The sequence below is a fragment of the Crinia signifera genome, chromosome 9 (assembly GCF_055691185.1).
Source record: "Crinia signifera chromosome 9, ASM5569118v1, whole genome shotgun sequence".
Taxonomy (NCBI): domain Eukaryota; kingdom Metazoa; phylum Chordata; class Amphibia; order Anura; family Myobatrachidae; genus Crinia; species Crinia signifera.
Genome location: NC_139225.1, coordinates 139499842 through 139511998, shown reverse-complemented (window position 1 = coordinate 139511998; position 12157 = coordinate 139499842).

Below are 12157 nucleotides of genomic sequence, written 5' to 3'. Positions count from 1 at the left end.
ATTTGGGTGAGTTATTTTGTTTCTGTGCAGGGTAAATACTGACTGCTTTATTTTTACACTGCAATATAGATCTCACTTTGAAGTAAAACCCCACCCAAATCTAATTCTCACATTTACACACATTTACACATTTTACATCTGCCCCCTGCAGTGCACATGGTTTTGTCCATCTAAGAAGGATTTTGTCAGAAAGAGTGAACTAGAATAAGGCCCTATATCAGGGTTGCCGACTTTTGAAAGCTCCTGTCCGGGAGAAGCCCGGAGAGGAGACTTTCAGCAGGAGTTCAGGGGGGTGGGGCTTCAATGTGACATCATTAAGCCCCGTCCCCATGAAGGAAAGTGCCTAAATTTGCAGATCTCCGCGGAGGGGGCGGGGCTAAATGACGCGATGGTGACACTTTAGCCTCGCCCCCTCCCCGGAGATCGGCAGAAAAGGTCATTTAAACGCCGCGGTTGGGGGGGGAGCCGCAATCAGGGGGGAAGCGGGGGGTCCCCCAGAATCCGGGAGGGTTGCCCACCTTTCCGGGGGACCAGGAGGGTGACCCGATTTTCGGGACCCTCCCGGCCATTCCGAGAGGGTAGGCAACCCTGCCCTATATGTGCCTGAGTATTTTAGAGGAGGGAGTATAATGTCAGCTCCTGGCCGGATATGCCATTGCAGCCCCAAAGTAAGTATCTGGCTACTCGGAGCCTGTGATGACTGGCGATCCCAGTAATGTTCCTGGTGGGATTTCACTCTAGCGGGGCAGCGTCTGGACTAAATGCTAGCTGTGAGAATTTGCCCCCATGCGATCAGGTCTGAATTATCACCTACATCCAAAAGCATGGAGAGAGTTACAGTAGAGTGGAGAGATACAGTACCAACCACCCAGCACCTGTCATTTATAAAATACGACATGGCATTTAGGAGCTGGATGGCTGTTTCTTTATTTCTTTCCACTTTATCACTCTCCAAAGATTAGTATATAGACCCCTAAATTCACCTCCTCTGCTCAGGAGTCTACCAGTGATACTGTACGGTGCTACTTAATTGTTCTGAAAATCCCTCTTGCCTTTCTAATGCAGGGAGTGACTCCCGCTGCCCCTAATACCCCTTTCAGACAGAAAAAAAACCTGGGAATTTCCCTGGTCCAGGAGGGTAGACCTGGGTTTTTTTCTGTCTGAAAGGGTCAACCCAGATCTGAAAGGCTTCAACCCTGGAATTTACCAGGGTTTTTCCCGGGTCTGAATGCCAAGAATCCGGGTCGCCGACTGTCTGAAAGGGTGAGACCCGGGTTTTTGGGATTATTACACATTGTAAGGCGCTGATTGTCTTTCCTGGTTGGGTGTTGGCTGATTAGTTGTGAGGATGTGCCTCTCTGATTGGCTGGGAGGGCATGGCACTGGGGCTGGCCTCTGAGGTCATTAGGGAGTTGCAGAAAGGACAGCATGGCCCACTGAAAGGAGCAAGAGGTGAGAGCTGCTGGCAGTGAGAGGGGAGGAGGGGATCCACAAACAGATGACTGGGACAGTCAAAGATGCCACAGTGTGCTCAAACATTGCAAATATACTGACAGCCATGTGAGGTAACATGTACCTACCAGTATAGAAAAACAATAAAACTTCTTTACAACATATTCTTGCGTCATGCCATGGTTAATGCAATGCAGTGAGCAGTCACCACCCACTTTTCATGACCTCATCTCTTTGTGCCTTTAAAACTGTCCTTTTCTTATGACACAGTATATTGCAGGCTTCTGTGTGAAAGGGGTTGTCACAGGAAATACCCGTGCTGTGTGAAAGACACTGACGAAGCGATAGATGCGAAACGGCCGTCTGACCTTTGAACCCACCGTCAAAGCAGCGCGTACCAGATGACTGCTGACGGCATGTGAACCTCTGCGGCACTCTGACACAGCACCGGTGATGCGCGTCTCCTCTCCTCCTTACACGCTGAGACCGGCTACCTGCATAACGCTAAGTGTCAACCGACACTTTCAGGTACACTCCGGCACCCGTGCCGCTCTACCGACACGTGGATACCGGCAACCTGCCTAACTCATTACTTACTGATAATATCGGGGAGTCCCCGACACCCGGGCAGACCTCTCTCTTTCCCTCTGGCTATACTTCCAAGGACACTGCGCTGCGGACACACGCCAGGCAGTCTGTCCGCAATCTGCACCCACTCTATCCTGGGATATCCCGTCTCTCTCTGGAGTACCGCTCACTCTCCACCACTGCCACAGGCAAGTGGGGAACAGCAGCGTACAAACAGGAGAGGGGATTCCCACACTATCGCCTCCTCCATCTTTGAGAACCTCTGCACCCGCCTATAGTATCGCTCACCCTCCACCTCTGCTGCTGGCAAGTGGGGAGCAGCAGCATACCACCAGCGGCCAGCGATCCTCACTACCTGTCTCACAACTTCTGCACTGATAGATACTCGTCCTGAAAGGGGAGCAGGATACTTCTGCGCTGGTACTTTTCCAACAGAATTCCCTGCGATCTACCCTCCAGGACAGCAGTACTATCCTTCTTAGTCTAACCCTGGTAAACCCCAAGAATCCATCTATAAGAGGGTATTCTTTTTCACCACTGCTTTCACCCCTATTCCTGTGTCACATCTACTATTACCCTTAATTATAGACCAATAAAGAAATCCCCATTTAGTCATTGTACTAGAAGGATTAGACTATTAATTAAGGTATGCCGCAGCACGGCAATTGTACCGTGTCTATGTAAAAAGAGTATATTACACTCTTTTCTTATGCTTTCAAATATCTTATACCGCATTTCAGAGCAAAGGATATACAAATTGACTTAGAATGCAGTGAAATATTCTTAATTGTTGGATTTACAAAACATTTCTAAAGTGTTTGATAAATTGTCAGTGAGAGACACAGAATAACAATTGTCTATTGCAACGTATATTGCCTCATAGAACAGTTTACAAGTATTCAGTAAGCCATTTCAGACTGTTTCTGCAACAGAGTTGCCATGATTGTTTAAGTGGATAATTGAATATTTTCATGTATCCAATTTAGAAATGCTGAATCTGTAGACTGCTGTGAATTGCTTGTGCTTTTGAAAACAAGAAGGGTGTTCGGGGGCTACTCCCCTAACTGTGTGCTTCTATGAAATAACAATCACTGTATGAGGCTATCAAACTACGGTTATTTACAATATGATGATACATTATTATATGATTTCCAACTAATTGCCTGAATTTATTTATTTTGCGGTCTGCAATAGAAGTATATTTTCGTATTTGTTGCTACCGGTTACCTCTAGAATCAACCAGAATTTAGCCTTGTTATTATTTTTTGAAAAGCAAGCCATCTTTCTGGGAATTAGATGTATAGAATACAGATTTCTTTGCTATAATTGGTGAAGGAAGTAACACACTCTGTATCCGTTGCTAATGGTTACCACCAGGACAACCAAAGCTAAGCATCTACACTTTATTTAGAGGATTATTGCATTATTGAATAGTGGACTTTATGCTACATATTATTACAACATTGTAATGTCCACAAAATTACGTGTTTTATGTTGAGTGTGTTTTGTATGTCCCATTTTATGCTTAAAAAAGTTGTATTACATTAAAAGCTAAGTTTTAAATAAATTTCAAAAGTAGTGCCCCCACAAACAGAGAGTACTTTTTCTTTCTCTTTCTCTAGTACTGTGTTTACTCTCAGGGGAGCACCTCCACCAGCCATTGTATTATATTGACCAATACAGCACCTTATTATTAATATTGTGGAAAATACATACTCGTATCTCTATATATCTTCAATTGTGTTAGTAACCTGTGCACCGGTACCTTCCCAAAATCCCTTTTTCCCCGCCCAAATAACTGTGTGAAAGGGGGTCAGAGCTTTTAGCTGAGTCTTACTCGGGTTTTTATATCCGGAAAATACCTGGGTTTTGGGGATTTTTCTGTCTGAAAGGGGTATTAGTGACTTGTAATTATTGTAATTGTATACTGACAATAACTAGCCATCTCCTGTACAGGAAAGTATGCTGAATGTATCATTCGTGCAAGTGATCGATGACAGAATGTTCAAACTAAACAATTATATTGTATTAGTTTATATGGACTACCAACCCAGGCTCACCCTATAATGATAATGGTTATTTTCTGTTTCAGGACACACCTATAGAGCATTAGAGGACAGTAATAACACCAATGACGTCACACTCCCTTATTATGCATTACCCGCTGCGTCTGTTTCTGTCTTATCCACATGCTGTTGTCTATGAACTCACGCTCCTAGAAAAGCAGAAGAAGAAAAATCACATTTCACAAACACATACCCTCCAACATCTGAAGGGCAGAAATCGGTACACATTCAGAAAGGGGCGTGGTTAATGGTAAAAGGGGGCGTGGTTACGCCACTTTCTGAATGTGTACTGGGAATTTATATATATATATATATATATATATATATATATATATATATATATAAGTAGGTGGAGATAGGATGAGGCAGGGTGTCGGGTTTTATAGGTGTATAGCCGGGACAGGAAGAAGTGTGAGCAGGGCATTAGGCACAGCGAGAGCACTGTTGTGGCCAGTGGCACCGCACTGACATCCTCGCTGGCGGCAGGGAACACAGGCAGGCTGGAGTGGAGAGAGAGAGGGGGTAGGGACACACACCTGTAGGGTTGGGAATCTGCCAGAGATGCGGGCACACTTCACTGCTGACTGTAAGCTTGTCAGCAGCCATTGACAGCCTCTTCGCTCAGTTGACTCACATGCCGGCATCTTCGCGCACTTTTCCTGCTGCCTGGTTCTGTCACTGCCAATAGCGCGGGCCATGCTGCAGCTCTGAAAGCCCAGCAGATGGAGCCTCCATCGATGTAATACTACCGATCTGCACATACTTGATTTATGCTCTATGGGGGTTATGGTTACATTGGGGGTGGGGGGGGGGGGGGGGTAGGGTTACACTGCAGGGAGGTTGGGTTATTGGGGCAGGGGGAATGTAAGTATACTTACCAGACCCCTTTTGGAATTCCCTCCATCAGGATGCTGGTGTTGGTATTCGGACTGGCAGCATCCTAAGTGCCGGTCATCTGTATGTATCCCATCTGAGCAGCATATTGGAGCATCCTCTGTGCTTGCCAGTACTGCTCTTACCCATCCAAAAAAGGTAAGTTCAGTACTGGCAAGGTTAGCAGCCTATGCCTATTATAGTCTAATCATCGAATAAGTAATGCCTTTCCCTCTGAAAGGTACTCCCCAAAAACACCTGCAAAAATTAACTGATAATATGATGTGTATGAAGTGTATGTTATTCCGGTCCATAGTATGTAAATACTTCCCATACACTGATTGCCCGCAGCCTGCATGCATACTCATGTATTATGAAGTATAGCAGCTATTTAGCATGATTGAAGTGTACAAAAATGAAGTGGTTTCATTTTATGTGATCCATATTAATTGTACAATGTGCAGTCATTCTTGCTTTTCCAGTCTGTATGGCTTAAAGTTCCACATCCTCTATAAAAAGTAATAGTATTTCAGGTGTCACAAGGAGAAACGGAGACTCTCACATACACTCTGTCTATGCTAAGGGAGGAGACTTCACAGTCACTTCTGACTCCCAACCTTTCCATCTAATTAGTGATAAGCACTTCATCCATAAAAACCAAAGGAGACGTGACCAGCTTTAGGTGTCACCTGCCATAAGTGTCCTCTGTCCACAAAGAAGATCATGGACGATAGGGGTGGAGACAGCAGAAGACGTGTTGGGCGTAGGGGTGGATCTGGCTAACAGAAGATGTATAAAGACAGACAATTATGGGGGAGGAAGCTACTTATCATAGAGTTCTAAGACCAGTTGGGCGTCCCAGGAAGTTCCTCGCTTGGATGAAAATGGTGGACCTTAAGGCAGCCTTGACACTTCTTTTGTTGGCTGGACTTCAGCTGAGCAGTGAGTACATTCATGGTTGTGCTACACCAGATGAGTGGGGAAGAACGTTTCTTAAGTTTGCCCTTTGTGTGTATACATTGATCGGTTTGATGTTGGGAGTATTGACAAACCCATATATCTCTGTATAGTTCAGTTGTGAGATAAAGTAGCAGTCATTCAGCTCCTAACTGCCATGTTATAGGCTGTTTTTGAAAAATGACATAGTAGCTGATTGACTGTTACTTTATCTCTGTTGGTTTTTATCTTTCTCCAAGCCTTAGTACATCTAGGCATGAATGTAAAAACTCCTCATTTTTTTCATTGATTTGTGGTTAGCCAATCAGGGGGTTAAGGAAAGGTGGAGCTATTAAGGGGTATTAAGGGGTCAAATTGCTAAAGTGTAAGTTTTAGAAGCGAGAGATGTTGTCTAAAGCAACCAATCAGATTGTACTTATTTATCTAGCGCCATCTAGACTCTAACAATAGCTAGAATCTGAATGGTTGCTATGGGCAACAAATCTAATTTCTAAAAACCCTCACTAAAGTTACCCCTAAGGGGCGAGATGTAATAGGATGCGACTTTTACTCTTGTCCCGAAATCGCACTAAATCGCAATGTTTTGAAATCGCAATTTTTTTTACAAAAGCGCAAAAGGAATGGAATGCGATTCTCGGTCATGAGAAAGTGCGAATTAATACACGTGTGATTTTTTTTAGACATGTTAAAATGCTTTTTTAGGGGGGGGGGTGAAAAATCATAAGGGATCCCCAAGTTTTCTAAACCAACTCCAGGCTCAAGGGCCAGTCCTGGTTCCCAAAATATGGGGGACAAAATGAGTAGGGGTCCCCCATATTTTGCCAGCCAGCACCGGGCCCAACCAGCCAGCAGGGTAATGCCACAGCCAGAGGAAACTATTGATACTAGTTCCCCCGGCCAAAGCATTTATCCCTGTGGCTGGTCAGCCCAGGCAAGGACCCTGGAGGTGTGGGAAGTACCCCCAATAAAGGGGTCACCCCATCCAGAGCTGAAGCCAGGGTTGTGGGCACTGAACTGGTTTTAGAAATCCTGGGGAACAGGTCAAAATGTGAGAATTTTGTGGCAAAAAGTGTGACTTTTACTGCAATTCGCATCCTATTACATGTGCGAATTACACAAAACAGACGAATTCGGCCATTTTTTGATGAAAACTCTCAAACGTCAAAAAAAATCGCACCCTGTTACATCTCACCCTAAGGGTCTATGTAAGAAATGTAATATATGAGATCTCTTTCAGATGGGATGTTGCTCTGGGCATCCAATAAGATACTATCTATTATCTTCTAAAGAGTGCTAAATAAATAAGTAGATTCTGATTGGTTGCCCATAGCAACATCCCATGTGAATTAGAACTCCCATCTTCATAGATTTCCCCCTATGACTCTTAGGGGGAAATTAACTAAGTTGGGAGTTCGATTTTACATGGAATATTGCCATGGGCAACCAATCAGAATCTACTTCTTATTTTTTAGCACCTTCTAGAAGATAATAAATAGTGGGCGGGATGTATTAAAATACATGGCCACCCCTCGATGCCCATCACACTGATGTTGATCACATATGTACTAACAGATGCGATGAACATTGCAATGCGGTGACGGAGGCCCCCGCGATACCTGTGAGGTAGTGTGTGTGGGGTCTCCGTCACCTCCCTGGCCACTCCTCTATCCCCCCAGGCTGGGAAGCGGAAGCAGACTGTCCCCAGCGCCTCCTCCTCCCCCATGCAGCCGGAAGGACCTACGGCTGTGTTGCTAGGGTGAGGAGGAGTTTATCTTCCAGGTCCAGGTTTCCTGGAGGAAGGTATGCTTGGAGAGGCGGTGGGTTGTGGTGGCCGGTGATAAGAAGCCCATAGAGTTCTGTAGGGTATCGCCGTCCAAAGCTGGCGATACCCTGGGTGGCAAAAACGTGGCGGCCGGGTATTGGTACATTTGAAAATGCGGTAAAACCCCCAAAATCTCGGGTTTTACTGCATTTTTCCCTTAGTACCCGTTCCCGGTTAACGATGTGGGGGGGGGGAGGCAGCAGTGACGTGTTTACGTTGCCAAGGACAGGGATGCAAGTGGCAGGGGCACATCTGTGAATAGGCAGCAGTAAGCCACAGACTGAGATTTATATAGTGCAAGGAGCAGAATCCCCCAGCAGCTCGGAGTGTATTAGGAGATACAGTAGGTGAGGGCAGAGCTGCATGTGACAGGGGCTGTGACAGGATGTGAGGAGGGGAATGGAGGCAGCAGGAAGCCACAGGCTGGGCATTATATTATGGGGGTCATTCTGATTCCATACTGTATGGATGTATGTGTATATGTACTGTATGGATGTACTGTATGGATGTATGTATATATGTACTGTATGGATGTACTGTATGTATATATCTACTGTATGGATGTATGTATATATGTACTGTATGGATGTATGTGTATATGTACTGTATGGATGTACAGTATGTATATATGTACTGTATGGATGTATGTATGTACTGTATGGATGTATGCATATATATACTGTATGGATGTATGTATATATGTACTGTATGGATGTACTGTATGTATATATGTACTGTATGGATGTACTGTATATATGTACTGTATGTATATATGTACTGTATGGTTGTATATATATATGTAATGTATGGATGTATGGATGTATGTGTATATGTACTGTATGGATGTACAGTATGTATATATGTACTGTATGTATGTATGTATGTATGTATGTACTGTATGGATGTATGCATATATGTACTCTATGGATGTATGTATATATGTACTGTATGGATGTACTGTATGTATATATGTACTGTATGGATGTACTGTATGTATATATGTACTGTATGGTTGTATATATATGTACTGTATGTATGTATGTATGTATGTATGGATGTATATATATGTACTGTATGGATGTACTGTATATATGTACTGTATGGATGTACAGTATGTATATATGTACTGTATGTATGTATGTATGTATGTACTGTATGGATGTATGGATATATGTACTGTATGTATGGATGTATGTATATATGTACTGTATGGATGTACTGTATGTATATATGTACTGTATGGATGTACTGTATATATGTACTGTATGTATATATGTACTGTATGGTTGTATATATATGTACTGTATGTATGTATGTATGTATGGATGGATGTATGTATATATATGTACTGTATGGATGTACTGTATATGTACTGTATGGATGTACTGTATGTATATATGTACTGTATGGATGTACTGTATATATGTACTGTATGTATATATGTACTGTATGGTTGTATGTATATATGTACTGTATGGATATACTGTATGTATATATGTACTGTATGGATGTATGTATATAAGTACTGTATGGATGTACTGTATGTATATATGTACTGTATGGATGCATGTATATATGTACTGTATGTATATATGTACTGTATGGATGTATGTATATATGTACTGTATAGATGTACTGTATTTATATATGTACTGTATGGATGTATGTATATAAGTACTGTATGGATGTACTGTATGTATATATGTACTGTATGGATGTATGTATATATGTACTGTATGGATGTATGTATATAAGTACTGTATGGATGTACTGTATGTATATATGTACTGTATTGATGGATGTATGTATAGTATGGATGTATGTATATATGTACTGTATGGATGTATGTATATATGTACTGTATGGATGTACTGTATATATGTACTGTATGGATGTATGTATGTATGTATGTATGTATATATGTACTGTATAGATGTATGTATATATGTACTGTATGGATGTATGTATATAAGTACTGTATGGATGTATGTATATAAGTACTGTATGGATGTACTGTATGTATATATGTACTGCATGAATGTATGTATGTATATATGTACTGTATGGATGGATGTATATATGTACTGTATGGATGTATATATATATATATATATATATATATATATATATATATATATACTGTGTGGATGTATGTGTATATATGTACTGTATGGATGTATGTGTATATATGTACTGTATGGATGTATGTGTATATATGTACTGTATGGATGTATGTGTATATATGTACTGTATGGATGTACTGTATGTATATATGTACTGTATGGATGTATGTATATATGTACTGTGTGGATGTATGTATATATGTACTGTATGGATGTATGTATATATGTACTGTATGGATGTATGTATATATGTACTGTATGGATGTACTGTATGTATATATGTACTGTGTGGATGTATGTATATATGTACTGTATGGATGTATGTATATATGTACTGTATGGATGTATGTATATATGTACTGTATGGATGTATGTATATATGTACTGTATGGATGTATGTATATATGTACTGTATGGATGTACTGTATGTATATATGTACAGTATGGATGTATGTATATATGTACTGTGTGGATGTATGTATATATGTACTGTATGGATGGATGGATGTATATATGTACTGTATGGATGTACTGTATATATATATATATATATATATATGTACTGTATGGATGTATGTATATATGTACTGTATGGATGTATGTATATATGTACTGTATGGATGTACTGTATATATATATGTACTGTATGGATGTATGTATATATGTACTGTGTGGATGTATGTATATATGTACTGTATGGATGTATGTATATATGTAATGTATGGATGATTGTATATATGTACTGTATGGATGTACTGTATGTATATATGTACTGTATGGATGTATGTATATATGTACTGTGTGGATGTATGTATATATGTACTGTATGGATGGATGGATGTATATATGTACTGTATGGATGTACTGTATGTATATATGTACTGTATGGCTGCTTTAATAGATTTCATTTGACAGATTCTGCTCCAATGAGTACAACGGGTCCCCAGGTGACTCCATCAAACACAAGCAGCATTGGGGGTGAGTAAACCGGTTATTGTTATCTGCACACAATAATACAGATCCTAGACTCAAATAAAAGAAAGGGGAGACCCCTGCTGGGGAGGCTCTGTGGAGGCCCTGCGACAGTATAAGCAGCTGCTATATAACAGCGTAGTTGGATCTGTACAATGAAAAAAGCAAAAAAGAAGCAACTGCAGCGATAAACCTATCACAAAATGTATTAACGATTGGAATGATTTCACAAAAACTGTTACTGTATATCACATAGAAACAACCGCATGCGTTGACCCCATTAGAACATTATTATAATCTGCAGGTCATGAGATGGCATGCAATGTTTAAAACAGAACCGTCCTATTATGTCTTTGAAAATATAGCAGTCTCGGAAAGTCACAGAAAGATGTAGCATATAATTACCATCCGCATAATTACGGATAAAGGATCCCTTTCTCATTCGCTGAGGACCGTATTGTGTTGTCTTGGTGGATTCATTTCCCAACATCCGCTGAAGAAGTGAAGATGCTTGGGTCCCGTATTTTTCTGAAGCTGTTATCGGCGGGGCTGTACCGGATTTCTTAGGTTGGAGTGTCCGCAAAAAGTGTCAGCAAGGCTGGTTTGGACAGTAGTGATATTGAGGGTGTCAAAGTGGGGTGCAGATGCTGGTTAACCTGACGCGTTTCGCTGTATGGCTAACAGCTTTATCAAAGGTATTGTTAGGACTGAATAGGGCTGGATATTTATACCCTTCTAATGGATGAGATGATTTATACACATGTAGCAAGCAGTCAATCAAATCAACGTTAAAAAACATTAAAACATGGAGAGGAGGTAAAAAATGAATATGCCAAATATAACATGTGTAATTGAGGACTGTAAGTTAAATTTTGAATGAGACAAATTAACTTTTAATCTCTATTTGTTTAACGATCAGATGAGATAGTAACTTCCTGTAAATTCAGCTAGCCGATTGGTGGGTCCATCCATGTCATGAATCACATGCAATTGCTTCCTATCGCTTTTTTCATTGTACAGATCCCAGACTCAGACTTCTCTCTTGTCTGTCAGTGGGGTTTTCATGGAATAGAATCCCACACATTATTCAAATAATTGTTGCATAACAGCCACATGTTTTTGAACCCAGTGGACACCCACCGGCAGCTTCACCGATCACAGCAACTGCATACGAATAGGCAGCGCCGGTCCCAGATCCTTAAGTAATCAATGATCAACAGCAATAGTCATGCAAAATTGCCACAGGGACTGATATGCTGGCACCATGTCTCTGCATACAGGATCCCAATTGTAGGCTGAGACTG